This window comes from Podarcis erhardii, assembly GCF_964252035.2.
Source record: "Podarcis erhardii genome assembly, chromosome: 9".
Lineage (NCBI taxonomy): Eukaryota > Metazoa > Chordata > Lepidosauria > Squamata > Lacertidae > Podarcis > Podarcis erhardii.
In genome coordinates, this window is record NC_138512.1 from 64563305 (window position 1) to 64582254 (window position 18950).

At 43.6% G+C, this 18950-nt stretch overlaps 1 protein-coding gene across 3 annotated transcripts in view; it reads left to right on the forward strand.

Moving 5' to 3' along the window:
- Positions 1-18950, forward strand: part of GPRIN3 (GPRIN family member 3) — a 44347-nt gene that overhangs the window by 16818 nt on the left and 8579 nt on the right. Inside the window, exon 1 of one of the 3 annotated variants that reach the window (XM_081876811.1) lies at positions 16530-16633. The exons of the other annotated variants lie outside the window; for them this stretch is intronic. The gene's annotated coding sequence lies outside the window, so the exon portion shown is untranslated. Of the gene's footprint in view, positions 1-16529; positions 16634-18950 lie in introns of those variants that run through there. 3 annotated transcript variants of the gene reach the window in all.

The window sequence follows — 18950 nt, forward strand, 5'->3', positions numbered from 1 at the left end:
ATGCGGATCCTTGAAGATTTCCCACAAGGGAATGTGGCCTTCTGTGTCTTCCCCCCAAAAAAGGACTATTGGTTTTCCTTCTTTCTTAAAGAAAATGCTTTAAGATACTCAGGGCTTATTTTCGGTTGTGAGAACCGTAAAGTGGAACTTCCTGGTGTATATCTGTCTCCCAGAGTCTGTATGGGAATCTGACAGGGCCATTGTAATGGATAATTGAATTGATAATTATTTGCAGCTGAATGGAGAATTGAAGTGTGAAGTATTTCTTGACCATATTTAATTTTATGTGGATTGCACCGTAATGGATTCATGGTGTGGAACTAATTCTTAGATTTTGTTATTTTTTTGTGTCATCTTGTTACGGGCTGGTACAAATCCTAAAAAGGGTATACAAATTCAAGTTGAATCTTCCCCAGGATCTGCATTTGACTTCTTTCTGGTAAGGTCAGCCAGTGATGTAGAAACTTTTGAGATCACGCACCAGCAGTTCTCCATCCATCATATTCTAGAAGCCGGACAAACTCAGTGCTGGCAGAAAACACATTTTCCAATCCATAGACCCTGAAGTCCTTGCTGCTGATGTCTTCCTTCGTTGTACTTTTAACAGAATATTCATGGGAGAAAGTGAATTTGTGTTTTCCATGGAGGCAACGAAGAACGACGTGTGCATATAGTTTGGTCACTGGTAGGGAAATTGAATGTTTTTAAAAGCACCAGCCCTTCCTAGCTGGGGCAGGGAAGAGACAGGTGGCTTTTCATAATGGTATTTTCCCCATAGGACATCAGGCATGCACAAATTGTGAGCCACTAAAGCTGAAAGGTTATGGCCAGGTGTTTTTCAGTCCAAAGGAAACTGCAGAAGCAGGTGGCTCATTGATGCCCTATTTGGCCATTGTATAGGCTGTACTTGAGGTGGTGATCTGCTCTAGAATCTCCTTTACTGTTCAGTTGTATACTTACCTGCAGCACGCCCAAGCCATGTGCCTCCTGAGAGAGTGCCTGTCGCCTCCCCCTCAGCTGTAGGGTGGCTGAGTGAGAGGAGGCAGGCAGACTCCTTGGAGGCCCCACGGAGCATCCTGCCCTGGCTGGCCCCATCTCCGTGGGTGGCTGACCCCACCCTTGGGCACAGGGCACGCATACACCCCCAGGCACCCGATCGGCTTGCTCCGCTGCTGGACTCGGGTCCATTTGCCAAGGACGGCCCATCACACACACCCTCATAGGAGTGCACACTTGCAAGCACAGTCTTCTCGCTTGGGATGAGAACCATTTGAATAACCAGTTCCACCCGTCATATATATAATATATATGTGGGGCTGGAGAGGCATGTCGGGGAAGCCCAGCCGGATGGGCGGGGTATAAATAATAAATTATTATTGTTACTATTATTATTATTATTATTATTATTATTATTATTAGTTCAATGTCTAGCCTTCTTCCTAGTCATTTATCTTACAGCTTTGTCAAAGACTTATGAATTGTGCATCCTGTACTATGGGCTAATGTTTAGACTGTGTGCTGAATTGTTGAATAAATCTTTTGGGTTTCTTTGAAATTCTGTGTCCAAGAGTCGGAGCAGGACACTCCTCTATGAGTGAACACTGAAAATCACCTGTCAGTCACTTGACACCTATTTAGGCCCACTGCCCGAAGGTTTCCAGTTGCTGGTGTATAACTTCAGCACTATATGGCTGTTTTAAAAGGGAGAATACACTTTTAACATGAACAGGGGTTCTGTGGCATTAAAATAAATTGATGTCCTGAAGGCGTGTCTTCTTGGATGTGCCCACTGCATTTTTACCAAAAGTCTGAAGGCAGAAATGGATGGGTTCAAATTGAGGCTACTCCACAGAAACTGACACCAGGCACAATCCATCAAATGTGGGGGGAAAGGCCAGCAAAGGACACGTGGCCCCCAAAAAAGTTTAAAATGGGATTCTTGCATAACCTGGAAAAGATTTATTTAGGTTTGTTACGGAGTAGCTATCAAAAAACAAACAAACCCACCCACACATGCTTGTCTCCTTCTTTTGATTCCAAACGGCATTAGCTGAAACTTAAATCTTGACCCTACATCATCCTATACCTTTTGGCAGAAGAACATTCTGAAATATTTTCCTATGCGTGGATACAGGACTCTTTTTCCAGGCTAGGTCTTTAAATTACTGACCCCAGATTAAAAAGTGGACCAGAGTCTAGAGCGGGGTGGGGAGGGGGATAATAAATTAAACAGTGAATCTAGGCACTCCAAGGTGCTGTGTTCCATTTTTCAGCCAGTGACCTCATGTCAGTCATACACACATATAGTATGTAGATTGTCAAGGGCAGACAGAGGAGGTGGAAGGTGAGGAGAATTAAAAATGAATTTTAAACTGAGCAGACAACTGAGCAGATAAGCACAAAGATGTACTTGAGTGAGTGAGTGAGTGAGTGAGTGAGTGAGAAAGAAAGAAAATAAAATAAAATAAAAGCTGTTAAGCCAGCCGTTCCTGACCTGGTGTCTTCCAGATGTTTTGAATACAACCCCCATCCGCCACAGGAAGCTGTGCTGGCGGAGACAGATGGGAGTTGTAATTGGAAACAGCTGGGCACCAGGTTGGGAAACCAGATTTAAACGATCCCTCCTTTGCCACGAATAGTGAAAAAGAGAGTTTGTGTCGTGTGATGAAGAATTTGATTCCTCAGTCCAAAAGCTCACCTTTATTAACTTGCCAGCTTATCTTAGGCAAAGGAAGTCTCATTAAGCAGTCTTGCCTTTCTCCTCCTTTATATATATATATATATTTTCTTCCCCCTCCCTATATGTATGGTGATAAATATTGACTTCCTTACAGGGGAGTCGATTTCAAATAAATGCAGAGGCATTTGATACTTGTCAAAGGTTTCTCTGTTCACAAAAGTTACCCAACAGGCATTTCTTCTGTTGAATCATTTCTGTAGGATGTTTGGTGGACGACTTCCTTAAAACGCTTCTTCTGCCCATCACCTTTCGATGCGGCGATCAAAATTTTTCTCCGTTGTTCTGCTTCCTTGTGCTTTGTATGAGAGCCAGAAAAGTGCAAAATACACACCCAATCCTCTTATTTCGAAACATTCAAGTATGAAATCAACAATAGAGAAATTTGAGAAGAGGCCTCAAAAAACCTGTTGCCCATCATAATGAACACAACCAACCAGCAGAACTGGCTCAAGATATTTTGCTGCCTGAGACATGCCTTTCCCATTCTATATACAGAAATGGTGCCTTTCCCATTCCATATACAGAAACTGAAAAGACTGGCAACTGAATCTTACTTCAACAGTGAAGAAGAAGAGGAAGAAGAAGAAGAGTTGTTTGGATTTGATATCCCGCTTTATCAGCTGTTTTGGGACTACAGCACCCATCATCCCTAGCTAGCAAGACCAGTGGTCAAGAATGATGGGAATTGTAGTCCAAAAACAGTCAGAAGACCAAAGTTTGGGAAACCCTGGTCTAGATGATACCCTGTGTGCCCCTTCCAAACATCGTGTGTGTGTGTGTGTGTGTGTGTGTGTGTGTGTGTGTGTGTTAGAATCTACAAGAAGAAGAAGAGGAGTTTGATTTGATATCCCGCTTTATCACTACCCGAAGGAGTCTCAAAGTGGCTAACATTCTCCTTTCCCTTTCTCCCTCACAAGAAACACTCTGTGAGGTGAGTGGGGCTGAGATACTTCAAAGAAGTGTGACTAGCCCAAGGTCACCCAGTAGCTGCATGTGGAGGAGCGGGGAAGCGAACCCGGTTCACCAGATTACGAGACTACCACTATACCACACTGGCTCCCACTGCTGATGGGACAGTGTCTTCCACTCCACCAGAGGGCAGTGGGCTGTCATAGGGAGGGTGTGTGAGGGCACACACAGCTCCATCCTCCCAAAATTTTGCTGCTTGAGATGGCTGCTTCACTTTGCCCAACAATAGAGTTGGCCCTGCCCGCCCTCCCCCCCAGCCTTCTTTTGGTGGCCTATTAGGAACTTCAGAGGGACGTGGGTGGCGCTGTGGGTTAAACCACAGAGCCTAGGACTTGCTGATCAGAAGGTTGGCGGTTCAAATCCCTGCCACAGGGTGAGCTCCCGTTGCTCAGTCCCTGCTCCTGCCAACCTAGCAGTTCAAAAGCACATCAAGTGCAAATAGATAAATAGGTACCGCTCCGGCGGGAAGGTAAATGGCGTTTCCGTGCGCTGCTCTGGTTCGCAGGCCACATGACCCGGAAGCTGTACACCAGCTCCCTCAGCCAATAAAGCGAGATGAGCACCGCAACCCCAGAGTCGGCCACGACTGGACCTAATGGTCAGGGGTCCCTTTAGGGACTTCAGTTTTGGAGACGGCAAAATCTGTTGTGGGGACAGAAGCCCAAGCACCTAGCAGGTGACAATACATGGCTGGCTGTGTCTGGACCGTAGTCTGTTTGCTACATCGCAACTTGTGGAGGCCTGCCATAAAGGTTTTTGCAAGATATGTGCAATATCCTTTCATGTGGCTAATGGTTGCCACCATTCATTTTCCTAAATTCTGGTGCCTTGCATCAAGCCATTGTGGAGGGGATGCTTCTTTGCCTGTACAGACTTATGGAGTGTCCTGCAGAACCTTTAATTCTACATTTCAGATTGTCTGCCAAGGCTGGTAGCATCCTCTTGAGCAAGGGAATATATAGGAACATAGGAAGCCACCTTCTACTGGCCCAGATTGTTTCTTCACCTATTCGAGCCTAGCTATAAGCAGAAAGCCTTTCCCATCACTTGGTGCCTGGTCTTTCTTTAATGAGGGATGCCAAGGGTTGAACCTCCAATCTGCCACTGAGTGGTGGTCCCTTCCTTAAACGGGTACTGCGTATCTGAAAGAAGCATGGAATAAATGGCAAGGAAGATGGCTGTTGCTCAGGACTAGAGCATCTGCTTCCCAGGCAGGTGGCCTCAGAATCAGTCCGCAGCATCTCCAGGTATGTCTGGGAGAGCCTCCTGCCCCAAACACCAGAGCCCCACTGAACTAGATGGTCTAAGGTAGATTCCTGCATTCCTGTGAATGTTTCTAATGATGAATTCTACCGGGTGGGAGATGCTTGGCATCTATTCTGCGCTGGCTGCTTTGCCTGTATAGCATCAGACAGCCAGACACATGAATGCAGTTCTCTCCAAGTACATGGGACAGCAGCACGACACACACTTTTATAGCACATGCTTTTGAACATTGCATCCATGGACACAACTACGGGCACTGCTTCCATGTGATGCCTTGTTGCTCATTCTTGTGCCATGACAGCAGGAGTGCGTTGGGCTGGCATCCTCGCCCCCCTACCGGACCAACTTAAAACTTCTAGCTGCAACAGCTGGCCAAGAAGGTGCAGCTCTAGTTTGTAAAATTATGGCTAAGTGGCAACCCACAATGGGACTTTCCTTAATATGTTCAAAACAAAGAGAAAAATACAGTGGTACCTCAGGTTAAGTACTTAATTCATTCCAGAGGTCCATTCTTAAACTGAAACTGTTCTTAACCTGAAGACCACTTTAGCTAATGGGCCTACTGCTGCTGCCGCGCCACTGGAGCACGATTTCTGTTCTCATCCTGAAGCAAAGTTCTTAACCCAAGGTACTATTTCTGGGTTAGTGGAGTCTGTAACCTGAAGCGTTTGTAACCTGAAGCGTATGTAACCTGAGGTACCACTGTATCAGGTTGCAAATAGTATGTGGACACCCACGTTCCACAGTATGCAAGTAGATTTATGTCTTAAACATGGAATTGAACTTGATCTTCTCCCTATCTATATTCTCTCCGCTAGACCACACAGATACTCACGCACAGATACACACACACTCACATTATGTAATTCATGGGTAAAGGTCAATGTTGTCCAATGTTAGGATTCTAAATCTTGTATTTAGCCTCCTATACAAAAGGGAGCCAATCTCTTCACTCAACAGCAATTTTATTAACTTCCCCAGTTCATTGACATAAAAGAAATGAGCAGCTGAGTGTTTTGCAAACGCTATTGATTTTTATCTTCAAAGCAACTCTGGGAGGTGAAGTGCTGTCATTTATTCTCAGTTTTCAGATGAAAGCCAAGATACCATTTTTGGCCAGGGCGTGGGAGACAAGATGGCGAAATGTGCCTTTTCTGGGTGTGCGGGCAGGGGGGTTGCAGCAGGCTTCAAATCACTTGACAGCTTACATTCCTGTTGTCTGCAGTAAGCAGCACACTGTATGCTTTTGGAATTCAGTCTCGGGATGTATTATTTAGCACCCTCGCCTGCTCTCAGAATAGGAAGCCTCATTTAAATCAGTTGCTAAAGATCACAGTGTAAGTGGGTGGTAAAGGCAGGACAGAATCCAGTCTTTTAAGATTCCCTTTCTACACTTGCTATCTTGGTCATTACACCTTTGAAAAACTTGCTTTTGCAAATATTGTGTAAATACATGGTAAATGATGCTTGCCTTCTGCAAGGAGAAGTGAGTCTTCCTAATGTGCTGGCTTAGCTGCCCTGTTCAGTGGTCATGCACTTATTCATAAAAGCACCCAAATTTGCAACATTTGTGGACTATTAATATATTTCAATTGGCTATGCATGTGTATATATGTGCATTACCATATGCCTCAATATCTGAAAATGGCCACCATGTATTAAAAGAAATGGTGCATATTTGGTGTTTTCATGAAAAAGTACACAATTGTTATATGAGCCACTGGGTGATGCACCACGAGGTTGCAGCCTCCATCCCTTTTGTTTGTCCTCCTTTTCCATGAATTTCTCCTCTGTCCTGTCAGAGTTAACCATGGTGTACGTGGACATCAGTAATAATGCTAGCCATGGTTTTGCAACAGGGATAGAAACATGACTAGCACTGCTGCATGTAGTGTTGCCCTGGAAAAAAGAGAAAAGGTCATGCTGGTGGGTATTAATCCAAGAGATGTAGAGGGATTTCCATGGTTAGAATATCGGGAATGTTGCATCAGCCAGTTGTTTTAAACCAGGGGTAGCCAACATGATTCTCTCCCCACCCACCCCACCCCCAAAATGGACTCCAGCTTCCATCAGCCTCAGCTAGCATGGCCAAAGGTGAGGGATTCATTCCTGCATTGCAGCGGGTTGGACTAGAATTCAGCCTTTCTCAACCTGTGAGTCCCCAGATGTTGTTGGACTACAACTCCCATCACCCCTAGCTAGCAGGGATGATGGGAGTTGTAATCCAACAACATCTGGGGACCCACAGGTTGAGAACCGCTGGACTAGATTATTCTTGGGGTCCCTTCCAACTCCTTAATTCTATGCATCTATGATGGATTCTGACAACTTCCAAAGAGCATCATGTTTGCTACTCCTATTTTAAGTCTAGCTGCATTGGGAGGGGTGCAGGCAAGACCACCTAACCCCAAACAGTTATTGTTCCTCTCTACTTTCTGTGCCTCTCTTCAAATGCATTGCCAGCACTGGCTCTGTTGTCTCTTTTATTTCTTCCTTCTTCCGTTGGCGGATGATTCTGCATCCTTAAATATATCTCAAAGTCAAGGAGTACATTGGAAGGTTGAGAATAAATACACGATTCTCCTCCATCTCGGCCAGCCCATTTTAATCGTTTTGATTAGTAACACACCGAGAACAACGCAGAAACACACACACGGCACCTTCTCACCCCTTTCAGTTGCAGGGACTTCTTTAAGCCTTCTCCAGTGCACTAATCAGATACTGTCCGTGAATTGAGTTTGCATTTGAAGCGCTTTGGAAAACTTTCCAATTCAGCATGGCTCCTGAATCTGGTGAGCTGGTTGGTATCAGAAGCAGTTGGGAGTCCAGCTGTGGCCCTGTTGATGTGTGTTGGCCTGCGTCCTGTGTGGTGATTTGTTCCATTCATTTAAAGCATTTATATCTCAACTTTCCTTTAAAAAGCTCAGTGTGGCTAAGAATAACAAATAAAAACAAAATTGCTATAAATACAAAGCAAAATACAAAGCCATTAGGCCGAGTTGTCATCCTCCAAGGATTAAAAATTGTTCAGTGGAGGAAGTTTAAAAGAAAATAAACACTGGCAACTATAACAGCTGCCAGACAATATTTGTTATGTAATTATAAGAAATCAGCCTCTATACTTTGGAACTTCCCTGCTAAACATTTTTGTTCAGGGAGGTCTGTCCTGACATGTCAATGTCAACGTGTGCTTTAGTTATTCTTAGTTTTAATTCTGTTTTGAGTTTTCGAATTTTGGAACTTTGTCTTTTATTGACAATTTTAATGGTGGTTTTACTCTTTTTTGTAATCCACTTAGACATTTCACGTACAATCAAGCAGTGAGTAATTATTGTTAAATCAATCAATAAGTAGCAAAGGGTGTTCCAGTTTAATTTAGGGCTCATCATCAGATTGCTAGGTGCCATTTACAGCAAAGCACTGGAAAGTCTTCCAGGCTGACTGAATACAGAAGGTTTTTTCTACAGGATCTCCAGTTGCAGGGCTTGGAAAACACCGAAGAGTGAACTAGATTTGAGATGCCTGTGGTTATGCCTGACTTTGATATATTGCAGTTCCAATTCCCCAGACCCAGTTTAAAATGGTATTTATCAAAGTGCTGGGAAAGTGCTAACCTTGTGAGGAGACGGCATTCATTATCTTTAATTTTTTTAATATATATAAATATTTATTAAAATTTTTGAATACAAATGCACAAATAATAAACAACCCTACTTATATCATAATGTGGTTTCATCGCTTCTTTGGACTCCCTCACGTCTCCCGCTCCCATTTACATCGTAAAAAGGTTTTTCCAAGCAAATTATCAACTTGTTTACGATCTTATATCCACTCATTTAAATATAATCTAGCAATTCTCCAAAAAAATTATGTTTTCTTTAATCTCACTTATCATCAACTTCAAATCTAATTTAGTGGTGGCCAATTTTTTATAATCTAGCATCCTTCTTAACATTCAACCAAATTGCAATGTTTTTGTAAATACGTCTTAAATTTCTTCCAGTCTTCCTCAGTCCTCTCTTCTCCCAGGTCTCGGATTCTGCCAGTCATCTCGGCCAGTTGCATATAGTCCATCAGCTGCATCTGCCACTCTTCCAGTGTGGGTAGATCTTGAGTTTTCCAGTTTTTAGCGATGAGTATCCTTGCTGCCGTTGTTGCATACATAAAAAATGTTCGGTCCTTCTCTAGCACCTTCTGGCCGACAATACCCAGAAGGAAGGCCTCTGGTTTCTTAGTGAAGGTATACTTAAATACCTTTTTCAGCTCATTATATATCATTTCCCAGAAGGCCTTCACCTTAGGGCATGTCCACCAGAGGTGAAAGAATGTTCCTTCATTTTCTTTACATTTCCAACATTTATTATCAGATGAATGGTATATTTTGGCAAGCTTAACTGGGGTCATGTACCATCTATATATCATTTTCATTACATTTTCCTTCAGAGCATTACATGCGGTGAAGTTCAGCCCAGTGGTCCATTATCTTTAATTTTAAGGAAGGCTGTAGTTTTTCCCAGTTGATGAATGCTTGCCCAAAGGATGATGAATAGGGAGTTGTGATTGATGATTCATGAAATTCTCACATGGGTTCAGTGATGTCTTTGTATGTGGACTGGATAGAGCAGACCAAGTTATAAAAACAAGCAATGATATGTCAAAAAGTCTTGTGGCATGGAAAAGATAGTGGTGGTATTGGTAGGATTCAGCCTGCAGATTATGCTAAGGACTTTGATCTTGGCTTCTTAGACCATGGATGGGCAGACTTCAGGCTTATGAGATCTACTTTGTTTTTTCCAAGTACATCAAGGTGTGTGGGGGGGGGGGAGTGGAGTCAATTGCCTATTATACCCCATGAATAATAGCCTCATATCACACTGTATCTACAAATCTGTGCCTATAGTTAACTTTTTGAAAAATGGTCTCCAAGAGACTGCTACAGTTTCACAAAGACCTAGTCAAAGGCACCCAGTTAATGTGGATATTGTACAAGTTAGGAACAATCAAGCTAAGAGATCAGCCTTAACACAAAGACAGCCGACAGATAGATAGACCTTTTAGTTTTGCTTCCTAATCTTGAACTAAAGAGACTTGGGAACTCTTACCAGTTTGCAGCAAACCACCCACTCTTAGCTCTTAGAAGATGGCCAGAATACCATCTGACTGTGGCTGAGGGGAGAGTGTTGTGTCCAAGAATCAAGGCAGAAGTAGCTCACCAATGCTTTCCTGGAAAGCAAGATGCAACAACCATAGCAAAACTGAACACGTATGCCTAGGCCTATCTCTTTTTGTGGGCTGACTTCCATTACTCCCTGCTGTCTTAAAAGAAGGCTTAAATGGACACTCCTTATTAAATCAACACATAGAGTCCATGTTTAATCCCTAGCCAAGTTTAATCCCAGGTAGAGTTAGGGGAATACCTCTGTCTGAAAACCCCAGAGACCCCCTGCAAGTCAGTACAGATACTACTGAGATAAATGGACCAATAGTCTGCATGGAACATTAACCTGTGAGAATGGCATCTCTTTCCTAATGATTTTTAATTTTGACCCAATGCCTTTTGATTGCAACATTATTTAGCAAAAATAGAGCCATAAGTGACTTTTTACTGGTCCGTTACTGTGTTTCTTTATTCATTTGTGTTGCTTCTCTCACACTAATCAGAGCAAATGAGTTATGATTTTATTAGAATCGCCAAAGGGGGGGGGGACAAGAATCAAAATGGAAACTGTAGACAAATATGAATTTGGAAGGTGAGGTTAGCCCACTCCTTGAAAACAAAGACAGGAACACAACTTATCCTGATATATTCGCTCCCACCCTCCATGCATTGAGCAGAATCCTCTAATTTGCAGGGTTGGCGATTGCATGACAGGATCTGTGCAGGTAGGTTTCACACACTGCACATGTCCAGATTTCACATCCACAGGTACACATGTTTTTCACACTGCTGCGCTTGTACAGATTTCACACACCTCTTTCACATGCTTCCACTGAACACCTGGAGGTCAAAGAGGGCCAAGACCAGCAGGTGCAATCCTGTGTACAGTGGTGCCTCACAAGACGAAAAGAATCCGTTCCGCAAGTCTCTTCGTCTAGTGGTTTTTTCGTCTTGCGAAGCAAGCCCATTGACGGATTAGCGCTATTAGCGGTTTAGCGGCTTTTAGCGGCTTAGCGGATAAGCGGATAAGCGGCTTAGCGGCTTAGAAAGGGGGGGGAGGAAAAAACCCCGCAGGAACTCGCAAGACATTTTCGTCTTGCGAAGCAAGCCCATAGGAAATTCGTTTTGCGAAGCACCTCCAAAACAGAAAACTCTTTCGTCTAGCGAGTTTTCCGTCTTGCGAGGCATTCGTCTTGCGGGGCACCACTGTATTCCTTTGGCCATTCATTATGCACATGGAAGAAATGCTTGAAGGATTATCGAGAGAGAGAAAGAGAGAGAGAGAGACTGCCTTCAGTAGGCCTGATCAGACCAGGATCGGTTATAATAGCACCTGAAGTTCAAAACAATGATAAACTACTCTCCAGGAAATCCCTCCTCTCTTCAGCAGCAAACAAGACAAATATCAGAACATTGTGCCTATCTCTGATCATGGCAGTGCAGTTACTCTTATTTCAGTGCCTATCCAAAGTAGTTCGTGCTTCCTTCTCTCTGGGTTCCATCACCCTCCTTTTGCCCTACTTTTATATAGAACTGTGACGAAAGGTTTTTCCAGACGGTTTCCTCTGTCCTTCCCCCACCCTCTCCCACCCAATTAACTGGTTCTTAACTTAAGTTTTCTACAATCTAGATCTCTTGCCTCAAGGAAGCACTTGCCCTGACACAGAAAAACGGCATCTATTAGCCTACAATTAACGGAAGACAATGTTGTTATCCAAGCTTCCGTTATCAGCGAGCCTCAGGGTTTGCTGTATAGAAGGCCTTCAACGTTCTTTGCTGAAGTTTAAAAATTAATCATGGCTTATTAGGAGCGGAAGGGAACGGTGGTTTCATAACTGGGCGGAAGGTGGGAAGGGTGCATAGTAGTTTCAATGTGTGGGAGAAGGAAGCTGCAGGAGGCTGCCCACGGGGTTCGTTTTTGCTCAAGGGCAGTTGCACAAAAGGAAGGAGGAAAGCATGGGCATGAGGTGAACATGAAAAACAGGTGCAAGGTGGGGCTTTCGAAATGAGGTTGGGAAGGTGAAAAACCAGCTTAACAGTTGCATGGGGTAGTAAGGGGAAGCTCTAGGGCAGTGGTAGGCACCCTAAGGCCCATGGGCAGGATACAGCCCAATCGCCTTCTCAATCCGGCCCACGGACAGTCCGGGAATCAGTGTGTTTTTACATGAGTAGAATGTGTGCTTTTATTTACAATGCAACTCTGGGTTATTTGTAGGGCATAGGAATTCATTGATTTCCCCAATAAAATATAGTCTGAGAGCCAGTGTGGTGTAGTGGTTAAAAGCAGTAGTTTCGTAATCTGGGGAAAAGGGTTCGCGTCTCCGCTCCTCCACATGCAGCTGCTGGGTGACCTTGGGCTAGTCACACTTCTCTGAAGTCTCTCAGCCCCACTCACCTCACAGAGTGTTTGTTGTTGGGGGGGAAGGGAAAGGAGAATGTTAGCCGCTTTGAGACTCCTTCGGGTAGTGATAAAGCGGGATATCAAATCCAAACTCTAGTCTGGCCCACCACATGGTCTGAGGGACGGTGGACTAGCCCACGGGTGAAAAAGTTTGCTGACCCCTGATTTAGCTCTTTCTTACTGACCCCTGCTCTAGGGTAATGGAAGGGAAGTTGGTGAGTGGAGCAAACCATAGTCATTCACATAATTTAGATAGGTTGCCGAATTACGGATTTTTTAAAAAAAATTATGGGATTTCTTTCTCCTGTGTTTTCTAGCATGAAATGCACACAGCATGCCAATGAAAATTGTTTGTTTTTGTCAGAAATCTTCAGGCAGACAGCTGTAGTGCAATCCTGGTCTTGAAATATTCATTTCAAGCCGGTGGGTAGGTACCACTTTTGTATGGATATGTCTTGTCTGCTCTGACTCATATGGTACTCTCTGGCATGCAGGTCCTGTTTTTTCCCCTTTGGCATTGTGACCCATTGAGCATGTGATGATTGAGCGTGGCCCCCATAGTTAGGCACAGTGAGTGCAGGTAACAGAAATCCAGTCAGTCCCCAAAGTGCTACTGGAGCAGGGCTTGAGAGACCTTGTAGGAGATACTCCATAACAAGTTATTTAAAATATATTAAAACTAATGCATTTTTTTTAAGCATTTATATGCCATCTTCCATGCCAACCCAAGATGGTTTACAACCTTAGAAAACAATCCAAAAATCTAAATTTTGAACCAATTGTTGTAAATAAAAAACAGTAACAGTAAATACAGATTAAAATACAACCACAAATTCAGTAACCACTACAGTTCTGAAGCCAGGTATCAGTCCTGGTCATGGCAGGGAGGAGAAATGACCAATAAGGAGAGAATTTTGACAGTTTAATGGCGATATAAGGTCTGGCTACGGAAATAGCTAGGCATTCTTAGGGGTTTGTCAGGCAGGATAAACCTGTTTAATTTCCTCAGAAAGGGTCTAGAGGTGCTTTTATGGGAAGAGTAAAGCAGATAGCCGTCCCTGGGGGAGATAGCTGTAACAGAAACAGTTCTGTGGTGGATAATTCCAGGTAAAGTTCTTGTTTAAACCTGGAACAGTGTTTCGGGCAGAAAACAAGGCTGTGCCTTTGAGAGTGAAGCTGCCAAGCCTCTTTGAGTAAGTGGTAATAAAATACAGTTTCCACTTCCATTGTGTCTCAACTTTGATTTATACCTCTCTTGGGGAATATGTTGTCATAGGAACCCAAATATCAAGATTATATACGCTACCACATAAGGTGAATTCCAGAATTCTCTGTGAGCAAGGTTAAATCTCCTCAGACACGGTCATGTTGCCCTTCTCCTATCTTCACTGAGGGAGCATGTCACAACGGCTATTAATGGCTACTAGCTGCAACAGCTATGCCTGTCTCTGCTGTCAGAGGCAATGTGCCTCTGACTACCAACAGCTGAGGACCATGAACGGAAAATTATTGCCGTCGTGTCCTTCTTGCAGGGTTCCCATAGGCATGTGGTGGGCCACTGTGAAAATGAGCCTTTGGCCCGATCCGCCAGGGCTCTTCTTACATTTTTTGGTATAATTATTCCCTTTATTTTTCAGCTATTAATTAGTGCATTCTTGTTTTAACAGGAGTTGCCTTTGATCAACCTCTAAGTCCAGATATTAAACAAGACCGTGCAGATAAGCATACAAAAGGCCATTATGCAAACATTGGCCCGTGGTTTGGCCAATAAATAACATTCCTGCCAGGGTACCCAGAGCTACGGAACAACTTTTTCCTAAATAACTCTTGTAGCCGTCACTTCGTTGGGGTATTGTTTGATTTAACTACTGTATATCCTTTACAAGGCACGTCTCCTCGCCTTTCACCTTGGAAAGAGAAATAAATCTCTTTGCAGCGTTGGGCAATAAATAGGCTTGGGTTTTGGCAAGGGAGAGTACATGCCTTAGAAATGGTGCATTCTTTTAACGACTTTCTGTAGCCTGAAAAATAGGCCACCTGCTGAAAAAGTTTGCTGACCCCGGTTCATGAACATTTGTGTCCACGATGTTACCAGGGCAGTTATACTTTCAGTGCTCTTTGTGCCTATAAGAGTTTCAGGAAGAACAAACTGCTTGGCTTCAAATTTGTGCACGTCCCACAAGTTCCTACTGAAATCCTGTAACCTTTATACTGTAAATATTCTGGGAAAGTTTGGTGTACTGCAAGAGTGTCCCTCCAGATGGCATTAATGCCGTGACATTGCAGAAGCATCACGTAACAGGGGAACGATGTGCGGACGGTCCAGTATAAATCCATCACTAATGCGTTGCTGTTGTGTCAATGACATGTCACAGAATACAACCACAAAAAAACACTGGTCTAGAGGTGCATTTCTGTCTTCACTTAAAAGTGGGGGGGGGGAGCCTTGCTGTACATTGCTGCTCTGATCCAATCAAAAACCCCTTGTGGCTGCTCATAAGTAAAAATAGAAATGGAAATTCCGCCATGGATCGCCAGCATTTCCTGTTGAGGCAGGAGGTGTTTGCAATAAGTGTTTGCAATAAGCAACCCAGCACCTACCACTGGCTCTTTGATTCAGAAAAGCAAACCTGCAGCCCAGATGGCGCATGTCTCAGTGCACAGAGGTCTCAATACATCCATATTTTCTCTTAAGAAATCAAGCTGACAGCCGTATCATAAATAAATGATACTCGTTTTGCAACCAGCCGGCACTGCGAATGCAGCCCTGACCCCAGAGGAGGAATGGTGGCACACCAGCGCTAATGCCTAATAGCTCTCGGACTCTCAAGTGGGGAAGGGCAGAAAAGCTTATTCATGCTCCTTGCTCACAGCACACGGCTTTAGCTTTTTGCTTTTAAACAGGAAACACCTTTATTTAATTCACAGCAGGCTTTAGTAAAGAACGAAAGACAACGGTCCTTCGTTGACCTGATCTGGCAGCAATGAGTTCCACAGCTCAGCAGAAACCATGATAATCAATGGTAGACAAATGACATTTTTTAAAAAAAAGAAGAGGAAGAGGAGCTTAGAAAGATACAAGGATTCCTGTTTCATATAAAATACTCAAGGACCCAGAATAGTTCTTTACTCCATGTTCTTACCAGGAGTTCCTAGTCACAGGATCGCTCTCTCTCATTCTGATAGATAGATGAAAGAGAGAGAGAGAGATGATAGATGATAGATAGATAGATAGATGATAGATAGATAGATAGATGATAGATAGATAGATAGATAGATGAGAGAGAGAGAGAGAGAGAGAGAGATAGATGATAGATAGATAGATAGATAGATAGATAGATAGATAGATAGATAGATAGATAGGTGATAGATAGATAGATAGATAGATAGATAGATAGATAATGATAGATAGATAGATAGATAGATAGATAGATAGATAGATGATAGATAGAGTTCTCTGAGAAGAGGGGATGATTTTTAAACCACTTGGTGAATTGTAACTTTCAGAGGAACAGGAATCTCTTACAACTCTCAGCAGTTATCACCCTTAACAAACCACAGTTCCTAGGATTCTTTCGTTGAAGGTGGTAGAGTATTTCTTCGAATGTGTGGCACAGATAGGAGCTTGTTTTCTGTTTCACCAAAGGGTATGGCCTGAACCAACACTGCTCAAATTACAAGGAAGAGGGTTTTTCACTAAACTTTAGGGCACAAGCTGTTCAACAGTTGAACAGGCTACCTCAGAAGGTGTTGAAGTCCAGGAACACAAGAAGCTTTCTTTGGTCTATCTAAGTCAGTACAGTCGTACCATGGATCCCAAACGCCTTGCGAGTCAAACGTTTTGGCTCCCGAACGCCGCAAACCTGGAAGTGAGTGCTCTGGTTTGCGAACGTTCTTTGGAACCCAAACGTTCTACACAGCTTCAAACGTACGTGGAATCTGGAATGGGTTCCATTCAACTTCCAAGGTACCACTGTATTGTCTTCACAGAATAGCTTGGATAAGGTGAGACCAAGAGGAGATGTGATAGCCATCTTCATATATCTAAAGGGCTGTCACATGGAAGATGGAGCAAACTTGTTTTCTCCTGCTCTGGAGGGTAGGGCTCAAGTTACAAGAAAGGAAATTCCGACTAAACATCAGGAATAACTTTCTGACAGTGAGAGCTGTTAGACAGTGGAACGGTCTCCCTCAGGAGGTTGCAGACTCTCCATCCTTGGAGGTTTTGAAGCAGAGTTTGGATGGCCATCTGTCATGGGTGCTTGCATTGAGATTTTTACATTGGACATAATGACTCTTGGGGTCCCTTCCAACTCCACAGTTCTGATACTTTGATTTAGTTACTATAGGGTGTCCCCCCCCCGTCAGCCTTTTCATAGTCCATACGATTCCTGTAGTATTACAGTGGTGCCTCGCAAGACGAAATTAATCCGTTCTGCGAGTCTCTTCGTCTTGCGGTTTTTTCGTCTTGCAAAGCACGGCTATTAGCGGCTTCGTGGCTATTAGCGGCTTAGCGGCTATTAACGGGTTAGCGGCTTAGCGGCTATTAGCGGCTTAGCGGCTATTAACGGCTTAGCGGCTATTAGCGGCTTAGCGGCTTTAAGAAAAAGGAAACAAACTCGCAAGAACTCGCAAGACGTTTTGTCTTGCGAAGCAAGTCCATAGGGAAATCCGTCTTGCGGAACGACTCAAAAAATGGAAAACTCTTTCGTCTTGCGCATTTTTCGTCTTGCGAGGCATTCGTCTTGCGAGGTACCACTGTATTTACTCTTAGTATGCAGATATTAGTGTGTGAGTATTGAAGGAGTCAGGGCCATAGTTCCTACCTGGCCTGGCCCGCTTTTGGAACTCACAAGCAGCTTACCATGTGTTATGTACTAAGCTTGGATCCTAGAACAATAGGCAAGTAGGATCCTAGAATGCAAGAACTGATTGGCCTGCAGGAGAAGACCAATCAGGCTCCAGGAGGAAGTTAATCAGCCTATTAGGCTGGTAGGATTGTAGAATGCAAGAACTGATTGGTCTGCAGGAAAAGACCAATCAGGCTCCAGGAGGGAAGCAGAATCAGCCAATCAGATGGGACTCATTGTGTAAATAATGTATATAAAAGCCTGAGGTTTGGGGGGCAAAAAATCACTGTTTTACAAGCTGCAATAAAGAGCATGAAATCACTACAGGACTCCAAGTATATTTCACCATGTATAAAATTCTTCTTACTTTCTCCCTGAAACAAGTCCACGTGGATGTTGGTGGTAACGTGGGGAGCTTTTTAATACATTGCTTCAATGTGAAATAGCTTTATATAACTGCTTCTATGGCACTTGCAGTTCAGATTTTAAACCCCAGGCTTTTATATGTTTTAGTCCAGCTGAGATTTGGGAACTAAATCATCACCGTACTTCTTTTCCACAACCCTGAAGTGTTTATGCCTAGCCACCAGAAGAAAGGTGAAATTGTCGGAGACTGCAAGGGAAGTTGCTTCAACAAAGGGTTTCCTCTTTTTGGAGCCTATGTATGAGAAACTGTCCATTTGTTTGCTGACAGATGGCCTTGCCTAGCCATTCTTTTGAATGAAGAGGTCAGTACATGAAGAGTTATGAGAATGGGCTTGGATTTGTATGAAGCTAGAGAGCCTTGGCTGTAACACTTGCACTTTAATTCAGCGATTTGGAAAAGCAGTCTTTGACCGTCTTTCTAAAAAACCCAAACCTCTGGTTATTGACTTGGGCTATAAACACTGCAAATTTTCAGCTTGCAATTCTTCTGAGAGCAGGTGCTTTTACTTCATTGTATTTTTCTCTCCCCTTATTTATGCCCCTTTGTGACATGGTGTAATTTTGCCCATCAGGCTTCTCCTTCCCTGTTCTGCTTTTCCCAGTATCCTCTTTGAAGATCCGAACACATGGCTGCATTCAGCACTATGGTTTTGTTTTGTTTTTTAAAGTAAATAAATCATTATGCTTAGCCAACAGAGGAAAATTAACATTGACCAAGACCATCTAGCACTGAGACACTGGAATTAACTGTAGCAGGTTTCCTACAGCTCTGCGGATGCTGTAGGCCCACAACTCCCATCATTCCTGGCCATTGGCTGAGGCTGGTGGGAGTTGGAGCCCAACAGTTTGCCTAGCAGGTATGTCCAAAGTCTGCTTCGGGGGCCTAATGTGCCCCGCCGGTTGGTTTTTTAGGGTTTAGGTTGTTGTGGCAACAACCTAAACCCTAAAAAGAAGCTCAAGAACTTTGGGATAAAATCATAAAAAAGCTCAACAACTTTGGCCCTTTGGTTGGCCCTCACGGCCCTTCACCTCATCAAATCTGGCCCTCTTTGAAAAAAGTTTGGACACCACAGCTGAAGGCAAACTATTTAGCATGAAAGAGCATTCATGTGGCATCCCTCAGCCTTGTTCTGTAGCAGA